This window comes from Sciurus carolinensis, chromosome 6, assembly GCF_902686445.1.
Source record: "Sciurus carolinensis chromosome 6, mSciCar1.2, whole genome shotgun sequence".
Taxonomy (NCBI): Eukaryota; Metazoa; Chordata; class Mammalia; order Rodentia; family Sciuridae; genus Sciurus; species Sciurus carolinensis.
In genome coordinates this window covers 27,477,471-27,497,884 of record NC_062218.1, presented here as the reverse complement: position 1 = coordinate 27,497,884, position 20,414 = coordinate 27,477,471, and the positions used below count along the sequence as shown (strand labels likewise).

At 44.1% G+C, this 20,414-nt stretch overlaps 1 protein-coding gene across 7 annotated transcripts in view; it reads right to left on the bottom strand.

The window, feature by feature from the left end:
* Pdzd2 (PDZ domain containing 2) overlaps positions 1 to 20,414 on the bottom strand; it is a 362,396-nt gene that overhangs the window by 236,012 nt on the left and 105,970 nt on the right. Inside the window, exon 1 of one of the 7 annotated variants that reach the window (XM_047555258.1) lies at positions 17,172 to 17,221. The exons of 5 other annotated variants lie outside the window; for them this stretch is intronic. The gene's annotated coding sequence lies outside the window, so the exon portion shown is untranslated. Of the gene's footprint in view, positions 1 to 2,102; positions 2,138 to 17,171; positions 17,222 to 20,414 lie in introns of those variants that run through there. One more of the 7 variants, XM_047555259.1, reaches the window with a different exon arrangement.

The window sequence follows — 20,414 nt, the reverse complement described above, 5'->3', positions numbered from 1 at the left end:
TCCCCAGTGTGGCTCCCTCCACATCCACGCACACATACACTTCTTTCGGACAGAAGCCTCTGGAATCCTGACCTTCTCTAGGAAGTATCCCTGATCAGCAGAGAAGTGACATGCTTTTTTCTAGATCAGCCCCCATCGACGTACCATCTAACTCGTATCCAACCAGAAGGTGGTGTGAAAAGCCCCCCTGGAAGGTCATAGAGAATTCTGGGCCAGTGTCTACCCCCTTGACAAGAATGTCACCTCTCCTGAAGATGCATGACTTAGCTGACAGGGGAACCAAGGAAGCTGGTAGATTTTAACAGCACAGCGATGGATTATCTCAGTAACAGAAGTATTTCTTTTGAATGCTGAGGCTGTCAGCTTCAAGCTACTCAAAACTGATTTAAATTATCATGGCTGTTTGTTTGAGATGGGAATCTAATTGGAGAATTACCTATGATAGACTGGGCTGGTGCAGTGGGCCTCAGCGTCCACCAGTTCTGCTTACAAATGAAATGGACTGATTCCAGAAGGAGACCATGACAGTGAGGATCTGAAATGTCCCCCCAAAACTCATGTCTTGAAGGTTTGGTCCCCAGTGCACAATATCCAGAGGTGGAGCTTTTGGGAAGAGATTGGCTCATAGGACTCTGATCAGTGAACTAATCCATGGATACCTGAATGGATCACTGGGAAGTGGTGGAAACCGCTGGGGCATAGTTGGAGGAAGATCACTGGAGCAGGCCCTAGGGGACTATATCTTGTCCCTAGTTCCTTCCTTTGTCTGTCTCTGCTTCCTTGCTGGCGTGAGCTAAGCAGCTTTCCTTTACCATGCCCTTCCACCATGATGCTCTTCCTTACCTCAGGCCCAGAGCAAGGGAACCAGCCAACCACAGACTGAAAGCTCTGTGCCAAAATAAAACTTTCCTCCTCCAAGTTGTTTGTGTCAAGTATTTTGGTCACAGTGACAAAACACTAACTAACACAGAGAACTTTTAGATCTTTGCACAGATCAGTCATGGAAGGACATCAGCCTTTGTAACTGCAGGTTTGTGGTCTCTGTCTTCTCAGGGTCAACATTTTGCTTACTGGGATATTTCACTGGGTGTTGTAGAAGAATAATACTTTTCATAGTACAGGTTGAGTATCTCTCATCAGAAATGCTTGAGATCAGGAAGTGTTTGAATTTTAGATGTTTTTGTACTGTCAATATTTGTGTTTGTGTGTGTGTATAAATATTTGTATATACATTGAGATCTCTTATGGGGGGGACCCAAGTCTAGACATGAAATTCACTTATGTTTCCTATGTACCTTTTATATGTAGCACGAAGGTAACTTTATATAACATTTTAAATAATTTTGGCATGAAACAAAGTTCCATGGTGTGAAATTTTCCACTTATGGCTTTGCATTAGTGCTCAAAAAGCTTCAGATTCTGGATCATTTCAGATTTCAGATTTTTGGATTACAGATGCTCCACCTGTATTGCAAAATCATCTAACTTTTTTTATGCCCCGAGTCATCTCAAATCACTGCAAGTGAATGAGGTCCCTCTACTTCTCTTGTTAATAGAAAACCCCCCCCAAAATGAATACAGTGAATAAGGGACTAGAAAAACTACTGGAAAATTCTCAATTATAGGCATGGAACTGAAAGGTCATATAGCCCATGAACATCTACATAAGAATAAGAGTGTCTGTGAGGACGTCGTGTGCTTCAACAATTTTTCCTCTCCTGAAAACTGCCTCCCTGTCTCCCACCTCCCAGGGTCAGAGCTTGGCTCTCAGCAGCGTTGTTATCTTTTGACCTCACCTCCTTGGCCAAAGCTGATTGGACTACGGATAGACAACTGGTCCAAGCTGAGCCAATCAGCATTGCTCACCTCCAAGATCAGAAGAGGACTCCAGGCTATATTCAATTGAAGTTTTGTTTTTCTTTATTTTCTTTTTTGTTGGTTTGTTTCTTTTGAGTAGTTTAATTTTAAAATGTAATTTGTGGTAAAGTTTGACACAGTTTTTCAGATTGAGGGGCAAGGCAGCAATGCGGCCCCATTCAGGATTAAAGCCAAGAGTGGGAATGCTAGGGGAGCTGGGCTGCTTTCTCTTCTTAGCCCTGTACCTCTGCACTCGAGGATCAACTTTATTCCTTGGCAGGATGACTTCTTTGCATCTCAGTTCATTCAGCAGGCAGAATATTGCTGCCCAGAGTTTTTAGTTCAAAAGTTTTTGCCACCTGCTGGAAAATAGAACCTTGTGAGTCTCTGTACACAATTCTCAAGGAAGAACTCTGTCCCAGCTTTGACGAGATGCCCCAATGGGGACCAATGGACATGGACTCATGAACTGACTTGTGTGTGTGTGTGTGTGTATGATGTCTGTGTGTGTGTTGTGTGTACACATTATTATTTGAACTTGGCACCTAGCAACTTCTTAATTTGGCTGAGGGTTGTCATATATATTACAAACTAATTTTCATTTATTCTAAGTTTTTTTGGGGGGTGCTGGGGTTTGAACCCTGGGCCATGTGTATGCTAAGTATATGACTACTGAATTACGCCCCCAGCCTCTAATTTCTACTTATTTGTGCTTCATTCCTCTATACTATGAATTCCTTCAGAGTAGGGAATTTGCCTTACTGATAACATACTCCCAGTGACAAGTTCAAGGCCCATTTATTAATATATGTCCTATAATTACTTGCTGAATGAATGAATATATGAACACAAATTGACACTAGGAAAAAGAAATTCTCTACTACTCTTAAGTTTGGTTTTCCTCAGACATATTGAAAGAGCATCTTGCCACTATATTCACACTGTTTTTATATATATGGGATCATCTGAATTGTGACCAATACCTTGAATCACAAGGCATTAAATATTTAATTTAAAGGCATTGTGATCGAATCACAAGGCATTAAACATTTAATTTAAAGGATCTTTAGAATGTTTTTGTAAATTATTTAGCACCACAATGTGATAGGTGTTGAGCTGGGGCAGGGAAGGTGCTGACAAATAAGCCAGTAGTATCAATGTATTTAAGGAAACCTCACCGGGTCTGAGAGACCTCACAGATCATCTTATAGATGAGGAAAAGGAGAATCATAAGAGCGGTTAGGCCTGATAAAAATGTTTTAATTTGCTCATAAGATTTTAATATATCTGTGAATGAAGTTATTTTTCAGTGAGAGGTGTTACTTATTTTGGCCAAAGGAGACATTCAATCTTTGCACATATATGAATGATCTTTTCTTTGATCTTGCATTTCTTTTTAATAGCCATGTGATTATGTAGGCATTTGCTAAGCCTTTGATTTATTTGGAACCAATTAATAACTGACACTCCAGTTCTTTGGAAACTCAAAGCACACTCTATTGGAAATCTCTTTTTGGTGACAGAGTAATAAGGTCATTTATTATTGACATGGCTTCTGACACTTGGCCCATGTGTTATTATTCCTTGTTAAATAAATCACTTCCTGAGAGGACTGGAGAATGTTTTCCACCTTGGATGGCATGGTTTATATTGACTTTCTCTGGGGGAGAGTGAAGTTCAGAGAGGAGAGTGAAAGGGCTCATTTTTCTGTATTTATGGAGAACAGAGGCGAAAGCTTTCTTTGATGGAGAAGGTCGGTTGGCAATGGAATTCAATGAACCTTTCACTGGGGAACTATTATGTGCCAGGCACTAGGCAGAACTCAGGGCATGTGGCTCAGGTTGTGTTAGGGAGACATACCTGCCACAGTTGGCCACACTGGCTGATGGTGGCATCACATGGTAGTCAAAGGAAGGGCACAACATCTTACTTAGACCTCTAGGAAAATATTTCCCTGGAGGAGATAACTTTGGGGTTGACCTAAAAAATGGTATGTTTCAACAGGTTACCAAAAGAAAAAGGAGCGAGGAGGCTAAATGTAGGTGCAAAGGTTCACGATTTCCTCCCAATCTGTGTGCTAACGATGGGAACCAGTGGCCAGGCTTAGGCCTGGTGATGCCCTAGGACACAGCCGAATCTCTCTGTGGTGCTGCTTGGCTCTTTTTCCTTTGGTTAACATCATCAAGGCTTATTTCTGGAATGAAGGGTCCTCCTGTGTGTACAGTTAGGCTGACCAAGGCAAATGAACACAGACCTTAACTTCTAGGAATGTGAGGTCTTAAGCCCATTCAGAACCTTCCCCAACCTTCCAAGGTCTTTTCACACACGGCCTATGGTTGGATGTGAGTTGGACGGCCTACTGATGGGACTGTCCTGGCCTTGCTCTTCTCCATCAGCAACCTGTCTGCTGCTCTGATCTCACCCTTGTGACCTAGTTCCCCCTTCACCCAGCTTGGTGGCTCCCACAGCCACCGATGGGCCTCCATATGATAAATAAACACACAGCTGGTGCCAGAAACTCATGGCTGTCCACCAGATATTCAGCCCCTCTCCTTCATTTTGTGGGAATGGCAACGTATTCCTCTGAAACACAGCCTCTCTTGCAGGTAGAGACATCTGTAAGACATACTTCTAGTCAATGAGATAAAAGTAAAATTTGGGGGTGGGGCTTACACAACACTCCTTAGAGAGTGAAACAGGAATAAAAGGAACAATTACCCCCCCACCTTCTTTAAGTCACTTTTACATGGATTCTGAATCCAATCAATTAGCTCAACTAAAAATCTCAAATAAATACAGAATTTGGTACCTGGAAGTGGGAGAACTAAAAGAACATAAAACATGGATTTGGTTGAGCCAGGGCAGTTGGGAAGTAGATGTGAAGAACATGGGTTTGCAGATTTGGAAGTGGTGACCTGGCAATGGATGTGAAATACTTGATCAAACTGCCAACTGCTGAACCTTGGAAAGTCATGTATGTATCGACTGAGGCAACGGAGTTAGGGAAAATGGTAGGAAAAAGTTAGATTGTTGGTAGGTACTGTGTCTCTCTCAGCAAAATCTAGAGCCTCAGTTTTGAAGGGACTCAGAGATGAAGAGAAGTACCACTTTCTTAAAGAAAGCATTCTGGACATTCAGTCTGAAATCTAAACTGCCCAAGGGCCCTGCATCATGGACCCTTGGAGTATTGCAAAACCAGCTTTCTCAGAAGGAAATAAGTGGCACCCCACTTGTCTGGAGTAGTGGGTTTTAGATTTGGTTGTCTGCTGGCAAAAATGCAATTATTCACCAAAAATCATTGGTTCAATTGCCCCCTAGAAGCACACATTCAGGAGCAAGTGTGAAGTTAAAATGTAGGGAGAGGGCACAACTCCTGAGTTAGAAAGTGAAGCTACACATCATCAGAAACTGACCAGAAACATGTAGACTAGACACCTCCTAAATTTGAGGGTATAGTCTTGCCTGATGCACCCCAAAACTGGTTTGCAATATCCTGGGATCATTCAATTCCTTTAGAAATCTCAAAATTCTTCCTCTCCTGAAATTCATAGCAATAAGTAAGCTTGGAAATATGTGTTTTTTCCCCAGAAAGGATGTCTTCCCCATGCCTGTGAAAGAGGAGGCCATGGAGGTTAATGAATGAGGAATAACCTGCCAGAAAGAGGCAAAGGCCACAGAGGGCAATGGAGCAGGGTTCCTTCCACCAGAGTGAGCAGCTGTCACCTGACCGGCCTGTGGACTCTCACTGTTCTTGGAGGATGTGGCCATTGCTACCCACAGCGACTGCTGTCTTCTCCATCCCTCCTTTGGTAAAGGCAAGTTCTACACTTTTCCCAGAAGTGTCTGTTGAGTGCACTGGGGCTTGTTGTAGGCATCGTATCTAGGACTGATGGACAGGGCCGCCCACCACCAGACACCCAGGGCTCTAATCTGGGTATGCTGACTAGATCAGGCTTGGGTGCTATCTCCACTGGGAATGGGGACTCTGTTTCATGCACGGAAAGAAGGGTATGTTGGTAACAAAACAAGGGGACTGAGGCAGAGGCTGCTAGTTGCCTACCCATTATTCCTTCTACCTCTTTCCTGTCAAACTCATTTGTGTTTGAGGAGCAAGTATCTAGCCAAAGAGCTGCTTCTTAGTGTCGCTTGAGAGAGTGGCAACCATAGATAGAGTCCTAGTCCATGATGTTGTTTGTTTGTAGGGCTTCCAGGAAAGTTCTTTTAAATGCAAACTCTTTTGCCTTTTCTCTTGCTTAAAACACAAAAAAGATGGCTGGTACTTTGGCAACCACCTTGTGATAAGGCAAAGGTCTGGTATTCTTTAGCAGCTGTACTAAACCCAGCCATTCTACCTCCAGGTTACATGAGAAAAAAAATGTACCTTATTGAAACCTTGTTAACTAGACATTCTGTTACAGTTGAATAAAATCCTTAATAAATGCATTATTTTAATTCACTCTTGACCCTCTGATTCAAGACCTAGAATACAATCCTGAGTCTTTCAGCTTTAGCCCTGCTACTTTAATAATTGGTAGTTATTGAGTTACTGTTTTGATTCGGGGGCACCAAAAACCAAACCAAACCAAACCAAACCAAGGCAAAAACCACCCAAAACAATCAGAACCATGAACGAATAAAACAAGAGCTGAAATCACACATGAATTCTTCCAGTGTTTAGTCAGCAGCATTGTGCATCCCCAGGTGTTATGACACGCTTACAAGAAATTAAGAAACATTGCAAATACAAGCCATCGCGACTCCTTAGGTGGCTTGTTTTGGAGGAGCCAAGTACTGACTGATTTTTATCTGTTTACATGGCCAACTGGCGACTCACTGGAGGACTGTGCCCATGAGGCAGAAGGATCTGATCGCCACTCTGATTCAGGCCACCACGGTTGACTGTGCCAGGCACTGTGTGGGGCTGGGCAGACCCGGGTTGGCTGAGCTCCACTGGAGACTAAAAGAAATGGCCACAACAAAATATGCTAAAGGTCATGAAAAGTGCATCTGGGGACACATAGTAGGTTCCGGGAAGCAAGGCTTTGCAGGGGCTGCTGGGGATGAGAGGTGTTCCCCAGATAAATTATAGAAGGTGAGGACCCAGAGAGGACTTCAGAATTACATCTGGCCTTTAATTTTACGGATGAGAAACAGACTTCAAGACAGACCTGAGTTCCTTTAGTTCCTAGGTCCAATGACCCGTAAGGGGAAAAATAAATAAAATGAAAAAGAACAACTTGACAGCTATTTTGAGACTCTATTACTTGCAAATACTGTCTGTCTTCCAACATGGACCACTTGTCCAAATAACAGAAAATGGGAATGAGTGGAAATTGAGGGAGGCTTATGAATGCTTCCTCTCACACAAACTGAGTGCAAGACAACGGTTTGGGCCCAGATAATCAAAATGAATATTAGAAGTAATTTCAGTTTCCCATCTACTTCTAAAGTATATTTGCCGTGACTTCAAATACTGAAACACGTGTGCGAATCTGCAGTTTAAGATCATTTACTTGAAATGTCAGGATGCGGCCAGTCCCGGGTCAGTGCTATTTCTGGAGCTCAGCTACGCCGATTCTGAAAGAGCTTGCCTAATAACTGGGGAAAGGCCATGGATGACGGGGTACATCCAGACAGTGCCGGTTCCACACCTGAAACAGCTGCTCTCTGCAGAACGGCTGAGAACAACGACAGCAGCTGTGTTAATTGCCAGACATCCAAGAGCTCACTGCGACACCCCTGGTAATCGGACCATCCTGTCCACCTTGAACAGACCGGGCAGCCACGATGCCACCAACCTGGCATCTACAACCCTGTGGATCACACCATCAACTCAGAGGATGCATTAATAAATTCTGTTTCCATTACACTGGAATGATGTTAAAACAACAACGGCAACAACAACAAAGAATGGTTCTTGTACAAATCCTTTTAGAACAACTGTGCTGTTTAGATGCTTCTGGGTGTGGACTTTTGGGTACGCAATCTAGTTACTATATTTAAATTCTTAGTATATAACTGCATAAGATCTGACCTCATCGTTAATTAACAAAACTCAAATATGTGTAATAGTCAGGAATGCACTTTGCTATTAGCTAGGTATAGTCTAGAGGCAAGTGATTTAAAATCTTTGAGACTCAGTTTCCTTAGCAGCCAAATGAGGTGGTTTTACAAAGTTTCTTTCCAGCTCTGGCATTCTCTTGAACTTAGGAGCTGAGTTAGCCAGCCAGGGATGGAGTCACTGGCCTCATTAAGAAGCACATACACAACACATGGAAGTTTTAAACTGCAGAGGAGATGGGCCAAATTGCTTTATCAGACATTGAGTATCTGCCAGGACAAAGGGAGGAGGGGAGCCCCAGGGGTGGTTTTACATTCATGTGCTTATAACCCTAGTCTAGCTCTTCCAAAGACAAGAAGAAATATATCCTAGTAAATAAAGGCTCTTTGGAGCAGCAGAAAGAATCAGAGTTTCAAGAAGTGGGAGGAGCTTGCCTGGGGGTGGGGTATGTAGGAAATCCAGTGTTTCCTCTGAGGCCCCACAAACTCTTCAACTTGGCAAGGGCCTAACTGGACAGGAGACCAGGCTCCAGCCCCTGCCTGCCTCTGCCGGACTGAAGGCTTGCAGGACTCCGGCCGGAACTCCTGATGCAGAAAGAATCCACCGAGGGAAACGAAAGATCACAGAGCACAAAGGTTCAGCCATGTGCCTCTCTGGGAGGGTCCCCCTTTCCCATCCTTCCTGTGGGAAAGACTCAGACAATGAGAAAGCATGTCAAAGTCCATGGGAGTGAAAAAAGAAGAGTCCTCGTTTGACCTCTTCCAGTCATGAACTCAGAATTAAGGAGAGGAAATGACTAGTGAGATGGACTAGCCCCCGACTCCCTCAGGGGCCCACAGCTACTCGAACACCCTCTTGGTCTTTCATAGGGGTGGGAGAGAAGTGAAGTAGAAAGAAGAAAACAAAAGATGGCATAAGCAGAGAGGAACTAAACTGAAAATGATCTAAGTAGGTTCTACTCTGGGTGTTCCACATTGACTTAGACCGTTAGGAAATGATCTAAGTAGGTTCTACTGTGAGTGTTCCACACTGACTTTGAGAGGGGTCTGGGGGAAAGTAGGAGGCTGGACTATTGTCATTTAAATCCTGCTGTTGCAGAAGCATGTGCACAGCTACAAGGTATGGCTGGTGGTGCACACCTGTAATCCCAGTTATTTGGGAGGCTGAGGCAGGAGGATCACAAGTTTGAGGCCAGCCTGGGCGACTCAGGGAGACCTTGTCTCAAAAATAAAAAGGGCTGGGGTTGCAGCTCAGTGATACAGTACCCCTGCAATCAATGACCAGTACTGGTGGATAAGGGTGAGGGGTGATATTGCTGGGGAAGGCCATTGGTAGATAGGAGGATGCAATAAGGTGACCTTGATCTTGGTGAGTTTCCCAACACTCCTGTCTTTAGGATCCTGGGCTTAGAATCATGAATTCTGTGAGCTTGTTGTAGAGGTATCCTCTCTCTTATTATCAGCAAGAGAGCTCACTCATTGATTTTCAATCAGGAACACAATTATTAAGTGGGCATAATGTTTGCATTGACCCGATTGATGCTTGCATTCCCTGAGGGCAGGATGCAGAGGAAGGCAAACTTCAAACCAGGAGCACAGTGGGCAGAGGAGGGTCCCAGAGTAGGTAGCCCTCTCAGCCCCACACCGAGGCTGCACTTTGCAAAGGAAATTGTCTGCACAGTCAAGACTCCCCTTTATTATGGACAACCCTGGAAAAGGCATTACTAACTCCTGGTTCCTAAGGTTTTCTTTCCTGTTCTCTGCATTAATCACCCCCTTCTATACCCACGCACTTTCTCCACACTGCCCATCATAACATCAATAAAGACCAATTTCTAGTCTCTGAATTACAGGCACAATTGTATTTCAACCCATCCTCTTCAGTTTTGGATTCTATGTTTCATGGACAGTCTTGGGTATTTCCAAGGCTGGCTTTTTAATCATGGATGTTGTATTCCTCAGTTTAATTCTCAAAATAAAAACATGTCTTCTTTATTTCTGAGTTCTGGTTGATGAGGAGGTGGTCTTACTGTTGCCCCCAAGTATCAATGGTCTGAATGTGGCTGCCAAATTCCTGTGTTGAAACTTAATCTCCAGTGTAGCATTAAGAGGTGGGCTGCGCTGGGCACGGTGACACATGCCTGTAATCCCAGCGGCTCAGGAGGCCGAGCAGGACGATCGCGAATTCAAAGCCAGTCTCAGAAACGGTGAGGTGCTAAGCAACTCAGTCAGACACTGTTTCTAAATAAAATATGAAATAGGGCTGGGGATGTGGCTCAGAGGTTGAGTGCCCCTGAGTTCAATCCCTGTACCAAAAAAAAAAAAAAAAAAAAAAAAAAAAAAAAAAAAAACAGAGGTGGGGTGGCTTGAAGTGACAAAATTGGGGGTTCTGTCCTCATGAATGGATTGGTGTCTTATACAAGGGTTAAAGGTAACTAGCCTAGACCTCTTGCTCTTCTGCCATTTGGGGACAAGAAGCCATCTCATTCAGAGGATGCTCCAACTAGGGAGGGCATTTTGGAGGCACAGAGCAGCTTTCACCAGGCATACTGTTGGTACTTTAATATTGGACTTATAGTTTTCAGAATCATGAGAATAAAATTTTTCTTTATAAACAACCCAGTCGTAGGTATTTTGTGATAGCAGCACAAGTGGACTAAGACGGGCACCTTTCAGATTTGGCATAACTACAGGAGACCATGAAGCAGTCTCCCAGTAGGCACTTGCCAGCTGTTTTGATCTGCTCAGAATGATGTGTGTGAGTGCCTGAAGAAGGTGAGGACAGGAGGGACAGAACTAAAGTCACAGAAGAAAAGCCAAGGGAATCCATGTTCTCTTTTCCACTCTTGACCCAGCGTCCCACTGAGGAACCTTATGCTGCTGAAATTCCAGACAGCTCCAGCATTTCCCAGAGCCCTGCGGTCCTGCAGCATCCCTGCCAACAGATGGGGGAACAGATTGAGAGGGGACCCGAGCCCCATGTGCCTGTGACGTCACTTGGTCAACACTCTTCAGAGGGCAAGGCAGGTTCTTGGCCATTGGCAAAGCCTCCCTCCAGGAAAATGGGAAATTAGAATTTTAAAAAATGAAAACTTTTATAGTTCACCGTATTAAAGAAAATGTAGGCACTGTGGCACATTTGTACATGGGAATATGGGCAATGGTAGGTTCTGGGTTTCAGTTTCAGGACCGAGGCTGTCTGGCCATTGCAGACAGAGGTGCTGAGGAAGACGTCTGCTCTCAGGTGCACTGCTGCTTTGGGGAATTGCTGAGCAAAGTGGCCATTACCTGCTACCCACCAAGTCCCACAGGAGCATTTCTGACATGCTGTAAGCACCCTGGTTGGATGACTCCAAGTTCAGCAGCATTCTTCTTGTGGTCCTGAGCCTGTGGACTGTGCCAAGTCTCATTCTAAAGGAATCATGTGAAAATATCAGAAGACTTGTTCTCAACTTGAAATCCCAAGTCTTTTTGCCTGAGGAGGTGATTAAAATCTTGGCCTGGGTCCCAATGTAGATGCTCTTGCCCCTTGCCTGGCAGGCCTAGGTTCTCTCTCTCCTGCTCAGTCCTGTTGGTATCCACTGTTTTCCAAGAATCTCTATTATGCCTTCCCCACAATCCTTTCCCATGTGTCTCAAACCCAGAAAAGGAATGGAAGTGAAGAGGCCTGTGCTTCTGGTCTTCCCAGATTCCATGTGATAAGCACTGGTTAAAATGGCGAGGAATTGTTCCCTCATTCAACAAATATTTATTGAGCACATCTTCAACCTCAGGAATTTAAAATCTGAAGTGGTCTTCCCAAACCAGCTGGGCCTCATCATCACCTGAGCCTATTGAAGACAGGCCAGATCCAATCTTTAGAGATTCTGATTCACAAGAATTGGGAGATGTGGTATCATGCAGATATCTGTATTTTTTAAAATTTTAAAATTTGTTCTAATTAGTTATGCATGACAGTAGATTGCATTTTGACACATCATACATAAATGGAGTGTAACTCCTCGTTCTTCTGGTTGTACATGATAGAGAGTTACACAGGTCGAGTAATCATACATGCACATAGGGTAATAATGTCTGATTCATTCTATAATCCTTCCTACTCGCCTACCTTCACTCCCCTCTGTGTAGCCCAAAGTACCTCCATCCCCCACCCCTTATTGTGAATTAGCATCCCTATATCAGAGAAAACATTTGGTCTTTGGTTTATTTATTCTCCAGTTCCATCCAGCAAATGCCCCATAATTTCATTCTTCTTTAACGTTGAGTAATATTCCATTGTGTATATATTCCAAAATTTCTTTATCCATTCATCTGTTGAAGGACACCTAGGTTGGTTCCATAGTTTAGCTATTGTGAATTGAACTGCTCTAAGCATTGATGTGGCTGCCTCACCATAGTATGCCGATTTTAAGTCATTTGGGTATAAACCTAGGAGTGGGATGGCTAGATCAAACAGTGGTTCCATTCCAAGTTTTCTGAGGAATCTCCATACTAGTATTCTGTAATTTCAATGAGCATTTTAGGTAACTGATGTGACAGGACCCTGGAAACTATTGGTCAAGTGGAATGGGAGGTTCTGGCAATGCCATGACATGACATTGAGACCGTAGGAAGAAAATCAGTTCTCACTTCCTATTGGCTCAGGAAATCTTTAATCACTCCCCCACGTAGGAGTGTTGGATTTCACAAAGAAAAGCACCCGGTGCCCAATTAAATGTAAATTTCAGATCAATAACAAAGAATGTTTTAAATATGTGTCCCAAATATTATAGTATGTCTGTATCCACAGTGTTCAGAACATACTCATACTAAAATATTATTCATCTATCTGGAATTCAAATTTAATGGGGTATCTGTTAATTTATGTGGTAATCCACACCCACCCCATGCTAAAATGAAGTTCTTAGAGCTTTTGACCTGCATGCTTTGTCTGTTCTATGTGACATATGGAAGCATCTCTGCTCTGATACAGCAGACCTTCACTTCCTTCACTTCCTCCTGGAAGCCAGTATCACCCAGGCCAGGCCACCCACACTGCACAGGCAGAGAGCAAGTGAGTCAGCTCTAAGGTCACTCAGAGGAACTCCATTCCTGGCTCCCCTTCATCTCAGCTTCTGGTCTCGTGTATCTAAATCTGCCACTCCCAGCCCAGCTGCCTTCCCTGAATGCCCCCATTTGCCCAAACCCTGTAAATACTGGTCCCCTCTGGCCAGCTGACCTCTTAGAATTGCCCTTGATACAGGAGATGTCTGTTCCACATAATACAACTTTGCCATAGAATGAAAGGAGATTATAGGAAAATGTTTGGCATAACCGAAGCAGTAACCTACAAGCAATTTTCAAATTCCAGTGTTCCACAGGTTTTCAACTTTAGCCGATCTGCTGATTTTGTTCATTTCATTTGCTTTTTCTTTGGGGTAAGATTTTATTGGATGAAGTTAAGCATTTAAAACACTGAAAACCACTGAGTATACAGTTGGTGACCAACTCTATGAAAGCTTATCTTGAGTTGTAGAGAACACCGAGGATTGTCTACCTGGCCTATTCAAACATTTACCCTGTACCAGGGAATTCTGTCATCCTCCTCCACACAGTGGATACCTCAGCTCGAGAGCTGGGCCTCTGTGATCAGTGCTAACACCCTGACCTTGCCAGCAGAGGTTTCAGGAGTGAACAAGTGACCCACCCTGGTCAATGAGTCATGAGGGGGGCCTTTTGGGAGTGTTCCTGAGGACCTTGCCTCACTCCTAAGAGAAAGCACCAAAAAGCCATGGTCCCTCTTCTTGCTCTGGATGTCATTGGAGTGAGGCACCTGGAATTGCTGTTGCCATCTGGTTACAAGCCCAAGATGAAGTTTAATGCTGAGGATAGCCCAGCGGGAGGAAAGATGAAATTGGGATTTGATGACATGTGGACATTGTAGGACCACTTAGTATCTTTTCTACTGAAGCTGGTTAAGGTTAAATTTCAATAACTTGCATCCAGAAAACATCCTGTTATATGTGTGGTTCTGTGCTTGGAGCTGCTATTAAGAGGGAATGTCTAAGACAGATATGCAAATTTAAACTTCTGAGAGTCAGAGCAATAAAGCCAGATCTACCTGCCTTTATTTCTATCCCAGAGGGCAGAAATAAGGTGTTTATTCTTATTTCTCCATAGACACTAACTTTTCCCTTTCTTTGAGTTTGAAAAAAAAAATAGCTCTGCTTTAATATTTGTTGATGAAATATGGAAAATAAATTTATTCCTCCCTCTGGCAAAACCTCCATATTTAAATATCCTCCAAACCACAAGAAAAAGCACATGGAATCTGAACTGTGTTATGCATGTTTTGGTGGAATACAGGAAGATGCAGAGGCCAGAGTCTCTAGGGCATCCTTAAGGTGTGGGGTCTCACAGGCCATGGGCAGAGCCCTGGGCCCTCGGCACCCACACTACCTACATGCACTCAATGTGTTTTCCTGCCCTCTTCGCCTCCAGTGACTACTGAGCTGGCGCCCTGGCTCTGAGGCTGGAACTCCCACTCTGAAAACTTTCTACCTTCTTTTGTTTCTGTAGAGCCTCTAAATCACTCTTCTGAAGAGGGCTGGTGGTCTGACTCTGGTCTGTTGACTCTGGAAAGGTGAACTTGCTTCTTAGAGCTTCAAAACACTATGGCAAAGCCACTAGAAATCAATAAGATCTTCAACCCACCAGCAGAGACACAGTCAAGTGATGTGTGGCTCTGAGTCAGAGACTCTTAGCCCTGCAGACAAGACAGAAACACAGTAAAAGAGGAAAAAATAAGTAATACAGATCAATCATGAACACTAATGAAAACAAACACAAGAAACTGACAAGAGGATGAAAACAGATATACCAAATTGAGGCCAATTCATTCCATAAATATTTGCTGAGGGCCTAGGACCTGGTGCCAGGCATTACACAAATTGCTAAAAGTACAAAATGAATAAATTCTATTTTTGCCTCTAGGAGATTCCTGACTTTTCCTAGGGACAGACATAAATTACTTAAGATGAACCTTAAGGGATGAAAAAGATTCATGATCTGGAAACCAGGGTGGTTGGTGTCTTCATAGAAGTCCAGTTGGCATGGCCCTTTCCTAGTAAACATGTAGGTGGGGTCCTCCTAGGACTGGCATGACGTACTGGCACAGAGGGTGAGCATGAAAAGGTCAGGGCAGGTGACATCTGGAGTTTGACCTGCTCCTTGAGTTTGACATTCCTCACATAGACAATGAGTGTGGGTTGGTGATGGTTTTATCTGTAAGCAGGAGAATGTTATAACCAGATCTGTGATTTCATTTTGGAAAAGTATCAATGTGGGGAAATGCTCACCATCACAACAAAGTAGTTCTGATTGCATGTCAGCTTTGTTTACAAGTGAAAACAATCTCTTGGAATGATATTCACTAACTGTTTTCATCTCAGATATGTTAGTTCATGAGTTGTTTTTCATCTTCCCATTTTTGGATTTTCTAGATGCTTATGAACATATGTTGGTTTACTGATGTTTTTAAAGTAGTATGTGGGCAATGGGGTCAGGATGCTGTTGGGAAGTCTCTGGACTGAGTGAGACCAGACAGTGGTGAGGCCTGTTGCGGGGCACTCAGAACTCTGGAGCTCTCTGCCTGGACTAGGGAGGAGTAGTTCAGTGGGAAGAGGTGACTTCTTGGGCCACTTCAGAGACAGAACTGACCAGTCTTGGTTACCACTTGCAGTTAGGTTGGTGGGGAAGGAGAAGAGATGTCAAAGATGACCCAGGGGACCAGAGAGACCTAGGTGCTCACCCAGTGAAAGGCCCCTTATCACACTAGCTCTGCCCTTTGTCTCTGACTCTCTGGAAACCTTCCTTTGGCCTTCTTGTCAGGTCCTCCAAACCAGGATCCATGCTTTCCTCTGTGCACACTGGTGACCCCAGCAGAGGGACAGGCCAAGTCTCTTCTTCTTACATGGTAGGAGCTTACTGCCTCCTCAAGGCCCACCTACAGCACCCTGCTCCCCATATCCATGAGATCTGAGTCTGAAACTCTTCTAAATGCACTGAGCCTGGGAGAGCCAGCTTCATTATCAGAAACTCATGAAGCTCTTTTAGGGCAGTGGGAGACTTTGGGCACCAACCATTTTTCCATCTAGCAGACCTGACCACAGATTTAATAGTCCACCAGCTCCAGAACCAACAGGGAGGCAGTTCCACATGCACACTGCTTTGGGAGCATGCTCTCCACTCCCTCTACCCCTTCCTATCTCCTGAAGATCCCATTTGACAAGGAAAACGTGGATCTGATTAGGAGATTTCACTTGGGCCAAACGGTTGCAGCTCTATTCTCATCAGACAGGCAGGAGATGGGGCCAATTTCCATCAGACAAGCCAAAGAAAATGAGTGACAACTTTAGAACTGAGATGGCCAGGCCAAGGAGAAGGAGCTGCAAAGAGAAAATTGCCTTGATTAAGTGGAAGGCATCCTTAGATAATGGATTAGAAAATCCGTTCCAGGCCGCCACACTCTCTTTTGCTTGATTTCATTAATCTAATTTTTTTTCCCAAATACATTTCTATTTCTGTCACTTAACAAAAAATTGTGGGTCCACTCCCCACTCATGCAAGGATCTGTGGAACATTAAAAAATAGGCATATTCTAACAAAAGGATGATATTTACTATTGGTTGAATAGACTATGACCCAGTTCCAAATTCCCAAAGGAAATAATATTGACTCCAAAAAGGAAACCCAATACAGACATTTTTCCAAAATTTAGGCAAAAAGACTTTTTTGCACTATATTGTGCGGGAGAAAGACTAATTAGAAACCAAAATTCAGTTGGCAGTACACTGGAATTGGCTCTTGCTGGTTCAAGAGTTGATTGTTAGATTTTTCAGGAAGTTTGCAAATTGGCTGAAATCATGTTAGCAGTTTGAAATCAGCAATGGTAGGAACTTAATGCCAGGGAAACTGGCGAGTGCTACCAGTCAGGACGGTGCCTTCCCGCCAGTCAGAGTTCAACCCCATATGATCTATTTTCATATTTTAAAAGGCTATGTATATATGCATTGATTTGTCTGCAAGAAGTCAGGGAGTAGTTAAAACATTAGCCATTTAATTCTGGAGGTGAGGTGAGACTAACAAGTAGTTTTTGTTTTCTTTTACTTCCTCTATTTTTTCCTATACTGAATATGTATTCTCTGTATAATAACCAATCTTTTGGCAAAGGGGAGAGGGAGCCATTTCTTTCCCTCCTGAGGTTTCTGACTCACCCTTTCCTCTCCTCAGGCTCCTCTTGAATCTCCTGCTGCCCTGGCCTCCCAGATTTTTCTTCTCTGCTGAAATCCAAACTGCTCACCTACCTGCAGGTGAGCAGAATTCCAGGTATCCATGTCATGAGAACAGATGAGCAACTCCAGACTCCAGGAAGACAGAGCCCAGACAGCCTGCACCAGTCTCAGCAGCAGGAGGGAACTGACTTCTGGCTGCCCTGGGCACACGGCAGCTATCACTGGTTTAACAAAGGAGGGCTGAGGCTAACAGGAGTCTCCGCACAGGTGACCCTGGGGCTCTGTGGGTGGGACCACACTGTTCCTCCAGGTGTCCACTTTCACCAGCTGCATTCCTATCGTTTGTGGAGCAAGACGCCCACTTTCAACACTTTGTGCATGATCTCATCACCTTCTGGCCAAAAGAGGTGCCCTTCCAATGAGCAGACACGTAAACCCAGGTACAGAGAGCCCGAGTTACTCATCCAAAGTCACTCCACCAGGGGCAGAGTTGGGACAATAATCAATCTGAATCTATTAATCTATTAATACTGAATTTCAGGGTTTTTTTTTTTTTTTCCTTCACTAGACTGTACTGAATACTTCTTGATATCTCAAATTTGCCACAGTATGGCTAGAATGAAACAATCTCCCATTGTCTCATGATTAAATAAGCCTAAGACAGCCTTTTTGAGTGAATGAAACAGGTCTACTAACCCCATTTTGACTTGGTTTTGGAACCAGTTTATGGTCTCTGCAGGAAGGTAAGTGAAATTCCACCTTATTTTTTCCTACTTCCTACATACTGCTTGGGTGAAGGCTTCTGTGGGGTGAATCTAGCATTACTGCCTGGCTGCTTCTCAACGCTCTCACTTCCTAATCCCATAGATTGTGAGTCTCCAGGCTCACCTGTTGCCTCCAAAATCCCGTTTCTAATCATGAGAAGGCTGGGACAGGAAGGGCTGCCCAGCACTCCAGAGACCTTCTCCAACAGACAGTGTACAACACACAGGTCCAGGGCATGGCCTTCTGTCTCTACTCTGCAGAAACTTCTGGCTCATCTGTGCGTGACAGAGAGGCCTGACCCTGTGAAGATGTGACCCTTCTAAAAACAAGAGAGGGTCCTCCATGCTGAACTATCTAGGAAACCATGAAAAAAGGCAACACTAATCCCAAAGATTTACTGACCGACCTTCTAGAATAGGAGGGGTTTTAAATTTTTAAACAATCCTCTATCTTCTAATGCTTCTCCTGCAAGGTTAGGGGACCACCTTGATGTGTAAGATAGAGATCAACATAGTGGGGGCTCAATCCTGATCCTCTCTGTAGTGACAATTGGATAGGGCACACTCACCTTTATTGATTTATACACTGGACTTTCTTATCAAAACTTAGGTTTAAGAAAGGATTCCAGTGCCTAATAAATAGGAAGTTTGAGAAACACTCCTCTAATCTAAGCATCTTATTTAAAAGACTGAAGAAATGGAGGCCCCAGGGAGGTGACGTCCACGCGGTGAGTGAAGGAGCCAGGTCTCCCACTAGGGCCACGGTCACTCTTGCCTCCACTGTGCTTTAACCTGGCAGGCCCTTGGCCTTGGCCTCGTGAGTCACTCCTGCCTTTCCCCTACCACAGCTCTTGTTCTTGCTGGTGAGGAAATGATCTAATCGTGTTCAGTTCTGGACCTGGCTCTACTACCTGGTCTCACCCACGTGTTGGCTCAGAGTTCCTGTTCATGGACCCTGGCCAGTCCAGCAGCAGACCTGCCAGGCACTTTTAACTCCACATCCCCTGCCTGTCCACACCATGTGAACAGACAATTGACTTTGGTGGCCCTGGTCCTGCCAAAACACTCCCATCAGCCCAGGATGTGGTAGATTACAATCGACTCCATGCCCCGTGTATGGTATACACTGACTCCAAGTCACTGGTGATGCTAAGTTCAAGGATGACTAGAGAAATGTGCATGAGATAAACACCAAGATACACCGCAATATCCACGCACAGACTGAGATCCCCTGAGAGTTTTCAGTAGTTATGTGACTCTTAAAATAGCCATGGATGGTCCCTAGATCGTTCTTTATTTCCTCTTGTCAAATACAGAGTACAGAACTATATGTGTTGTCACAGGGGTTCCCAGTTGATGAACAGCAAATACATTAGACTTACCCCCAGGCAGTGCCATTAAATTGTTCTCATTTGCACAACCAAAGGATTTGTTCCTTTATGGATTGTATCACTGTGGTGTTTCCATAAATAGCAATCCTCCCTAATGATTTAGTCATACATGCTTCTTTACAGAAAAAAGAAGAGAAAAAACATGCAAATATGCAACATCACAATTCCTGCAAACAAACAAACAAACAAAAAACAATAATGTGCACTTAAAAATGAAAAAATAAGGGAAAGAAATGAAAAAGGCAAAACCTAGAGCTAAGGACATTCATGGTATCTTGATGTTTTGTTTTTTTTTTTCAAGTTGTGGCTCACAGCACAGAAACTGCTCTGGTTTGGTGCCATGCAAATCAGGCCGCGCTCTGAACCCCTGAGCGTAGAGATCAGCACTGGGTTTAGTTTAGATCAGGCTATTCTGAGGTGGTCATCGCGTGCTGTTGACATTTTCCTCAAGGACTGTGACCTGGTCCAAGAAATCCCACAGCCCTAAAGACCAGTGGAGTTAGATTCTGAACCTGCTGAGTTTTCTGGTTCTGTTTACAATTCTTGACCCCTAGTCAGCAGTCAGTGAACTGGGAACTGGGAGTCAGGGATAACCTGGGATTAAGATGGCAGATTCCTCCTACCTTAGGAACCGCCCTCCACCCCCATGCTATCTCCCAATCCAGCAGCAATTGAGATCTCCCTGAAGCAGCGGGTGGGGTGGTGGTGGTGGGGATCCTGTTCAACAGCTACCTTGGCTCCCATTGCTGGGCATCTCTGAGCCTGGCTCAGGAAGTTTTTCTCTAAGCCTGAGCGAGACACAAGAGAGAGGGATGGTGTCAGACCCCAAGCCTCTGCCACCACCAGTTTGGCATAAAAAGCTGTGATAAAACTAGATTGTCTGACATTTCCTTCTTCATCCTCTTTTCTTTTTCTTCCCTAAACAGAGCAAGCTCCAAACGTGACCTACATTCCCTTGCTCTCTGATTATGCAGAACTTGCAAAGCTTTGTCTTCAACCTGACTAATATTTTCAGTGACAAGCTTTTCATCTTTTGGAAAAGAAGTGTTCGTATCCGCCTGCCAGAGTGC